The sequence below is a fragment of the Nomascus leucogenys genome, unplaced genomic scaffold (assembly GCF_006542625.1).
Source record: "Nomascus leucogenys isolate Asia unplaced genomic scaffold, Asia_NLE_v1 001797F_24157_qpd_obj, whole genome shotgun sequence".
Taxonomy (NCBI): Eukaryota; Metazoa; Chordata; class Mammalia; order Primates; family Hylobatidae; genus Nomascus; species Nomascus leucogenys.
Window position 1 is genome coordinate 16,090 of NW_022097328.1, and position 4,392 is coordinate 20,481.

The following is a 4,392-nucleotide window of genomic DNA, read 5'->3' on the forward strand; positions in this document are numbered from 1 at the left end:
AGATTCATGTAGCCACGACGACCACAATAAGGACATAGACCTCTTCCATCACTTCAGAGAAACTTTCCTGTGCTGTCTCCCCTGTGATCTTAACCCTGGCAACCAATGATCTGCCACCCTTCCACATTTATTTCTTCCTTGGTTTCTCTCCTTTAGGCTATGGTATTTTTTTTCAAAGTAAACTAAAGGCTATGCAGATTCAGATTCAATCAGTTTTTACATGTACTCTTTTTTTTTTTTACTATTGCTGTATAGTATTATGAAATATCATTGCATAAACAGATTCACGTAGCCACGACGACCACAATAAGGACATAGACCTCTTCCATCACTTCAGAGAAACTTTCCTGTGCTGTCTCCCCTGTGATCTTAACCCTGGCAACCAATGATCTGCTCCCCATCACTCTATTTTATTTTTTCATTTCAAGAGTGTTGTAAAATTTATCAGCTGTTCAAATGGCCTTTGTAATAATTTTTAGAAAATTTAATGTGGTTGGATTTGTGAATCATTTTGGTATCTTTTTTTGTGTGTATGTGTCTGATTTAAGAAATCCTTCTCTCTGTCAAGATCACAAAGACATTATTTAGATTTTCTTCTGTAAATTAAAACATATTTTGCTTTTAATGCTTAAGAATTTCATCCCTTTGTAATTCATTTTGTACATTTTGGGAGCTAGGAATCTATTTTTATATATTTGTAAATATGTAGAAATCAGACTTGGTATCATTTATTTAATAGTTCATTACTTCCCTCAATTTGCAATACTATCTCTCTTATATTTTCAGCTTCAGTGTATGTATGGATTTGTTACTAGACTCTATTCTGTTTCATTAATGTATGTGTTTAGCCCTGCACCCATATTACCTTGTTTTAATTTACTACAGTTTTAAAATAAATCTTGATGTCTGATAGATTAAGTTCTCTTATCTCTTATTTTTTACAGTGTCTTTGTTAGTTTATCCCCTTTATGTTCTGTAAACATTTTACAACCAACTTGTCAGATTTCTTAAAATATTATTTCAAGATTTTGTTGTAATTGCATTGGATTCATGTGTTACTTGACATACAAAGATATTTATTATATTCATTGTATATCAACATATTTATTAACTTATAGAGAATTGGCATCTTTTACAAATAAATGTTGAAAAAGAAAAAATATGTAAACAAAAAATTACAAATATTTACGTAAAAAATGTAACTTGCAAAACAACAAATACTCTAAGCTTATGTTCAAGTTTAAAGATATGCATTTAGAGAAAATTATAAAACTTAACAAAAGATAGTAATGAAGAGTGTATTAGTAAATAAAACTTAAATAAGTGAAGATAGACACTATATTAATAAATAGAAAAACAGTATTGTAAAAGATGTCAGTTCTCTCTTAGGGTATTTTTTTAATGTTACTTTTTATTCTTCTTGTAGTAGCTAATTCCTATTACCAGTTGCTAATTCTTTATATTAAGTATTCTCTGTTCAAATTCCTCATGTGGGTTCTGTCTCCTGACTAGACTCTGACAGATACAGATACTTTTAAGTATTTTGAAGATATCGAAAAATCAGAAGCAATCAGAAGCATCTCATCAAATATGTTAATGAGAGAAATCAGAAGCATTCAGAAGCATCTCATCAAATATGTTAATGAGAGAAATCAGAAGCATTCAGAAGCATCTCATCAGATATGTTAATGAGAGAAATCAGGAGCTAGTTGAATAAAAAAAAAGTCAGTAGCTTCATCTATTTATGCACTAAAGTGAAATTCATCTATGACATGCTTGAAAATATAAAAAGGGATAGGGCTGGGCACAGTGGCTCATGCCTATAATCCCAGCACTTTGGGAGGCCCAAGTGGGCAGATAACCTGAGGTCAGGAATTCGAGACCAGCCTGACCAACATAGAGAAAACCCCTCTCTACTAAAAATACAAAATTAGCTGGATGGACACAGGAAAGGGAACATCACATACCGGGGACTGTTGTGGGGTGGGGGGGGGGAGGGATAGCATTAGGAGATATACCTAATGCTAAATGGCGAGTTAATGGGTGCAGCACACCAACGTGGCACATGTATACATATGTAACAAACCTGCATGTTGTGCACATGTACCCTAAAACTTAAAGTATAATAATAATAAAATTAAAAAAAAAATTAGCTGGGCATAGTGGCGCATGCCTGTAGTCTCAGCTACTCAGGAGGCTGAGGCAGGAGAATCGCTTGAACCTGGGACGTGGAGGTTGCGGTGAGCCGAGATCATGCCATTGCACTCCAGCCTGGGCAACAAGAGCAAAACTCCGTATCAAAAAAAAAAAAAGATAGCATTTATAAAGTGAATGCTATCATTTGGTAAACTCAAATTTATTTCTTGACTTTTTAATAATCGCCATCCTGACTGGTGTGAGATGGTATTTCACTGTGGTTTTGATTTGCATTAGATGCTGGTGAAACTGTGGAGAAATAAGAATGCTTTTACACTGTTGTTGGGAGTGTAAATTAGTTCAACCGTCATGGAAGACTGTGTGGCTATTCCTCAAGGATCTAGAGCCAGAAATACCATTTGACCCAGCAAAACCATTACTGGTTATATACCCAAAGGAATATAAATCATTCTATTCTAAAGACACATGCACATGTATGTTTTTTGCAGCACTATTTCCACCAATTTTTCAAATTACTCTAGTTCCAATAAAAACGAGACATTCCTAATGCTAATAGCAATGAATTTCTAATTTAATTAATTCTTATTTAAGGGAAACTATTAACGGCACATAGCATTGTACTTCGGTTAGGATTGTGATATTATGTACTATAGAATCCCACCTTAAATTTTGTTTAAAATATAAAAAATAAAGCAACTATTAATATAACTTGGTAATCAACTTTTTAATACACACATTTCAAAGTAATAGGAGAGTATTAAAAATTCTTTTTTTTCTCTCTGGTTTACAGATCCTATAGACTTTCCCTGCAATGCTGACAAACTGACAGAGAAATACCTTTAACTGAATAAAATGGCAGAAGAAGTGAACATTTTAGTAAATGTGGAAATAACTCTAGTCAATTGAATAAGTGTAAAGGAAAGTGTCTTGAGTTGGCTGTCAAAAACTGGGATTTGAACATTGATTACATTACTATTTTGTGACATTGAACAGATTACTTAGCTTTTGATCAAGTCACCGATCTCTTCAGTCTTTTAATTTTTAGCTATTTCTCTTAGAATAAAGAAAAGAAAAAAAACAACCTTTTTGGTTCACACAGGCTCTGTATTATATGGCTTCCTCTTCACAATAACCCATACAATGAGTTAATTAACATATTTCTCTCTGGCTAAGCCAAACTCTACCTTATTAGGGGATTTGTTTATAGTAGATGAATATATTCCTAAATTGATTTTGATAATCTGAATATTTTAAAAAGTAAGAAGGGAGGCTACCAAACCCAGGGCAGACTTTTATTGTTTCCTGAGATCTCACAATTTAAGCTACTTCTGCTATGCTTATGAACTAAGTTGATGAGCAGTCCTTCTGACAAGGAACAGTCCTTCAGACAGTGCCCAGCTCAGAAGCTGTTCGAAGGAGCTGATGTGATGCCTCAGACTTTACAAAGAGATGGTGTCATGGCTAGTGGGACAGTACCCCAAAAGGCCAATGGGATAAAAGATGAAGAAGCTTTAGTTCCATTGACTAAGTATAGACAACTGGCAATAGTATGAGTCAAGTTAGTCACAGGACAAGGAGGAAAGTATCAGAGGTACATTTTCCAGGAACACAGAGTATCAGAGTCCTCCAGGAAAAAACAGAGTAGGTGATTGCAAAGGCACTTCAGGGTGGTCTTTAGAGGAACTATAAAGGTGGGTGTGGGTGGAATGGATCTGTCAGCAGAGCCAAGATCCAGTACTTCACCATAGGTGTTTTACTTTTTAAACAGATCTACATTTCATCATAAATACTTTTCCATGGAGAAGACCCTTGCCATATTATATGTTGATTTGCAATATCTTGAAATTCAAATAGATTTAACCTCATATCGAGTACATGAAGGATATCATAAAACTACTAACATGTCAACCAAAAGTTGTAGAAAACCTCTCAACTTTGTCTTGTGATGGAGTTCTCACCCTTAAAAAGTCACATTTCTTACTCCATAACTTTCTGAACATTATAGTTTGTTCAGCTTTTTCAGACTCTTTTACTCTCTGTCATAATATTGTCCTGAGGAACTTAATGGTCACGATAATCTATAGAACATCATATTAGTCACACATTGAAGGCATGCACTGATTAGACCTGTGAGTAGGAAGTGACATACAAGAAGGTTAGCAATAACCCTTAGATATTTTCAGAATTCTGCCAAATCATTTAGGTGCTGAGTCCAATACACTAGAGCAGGCCAGA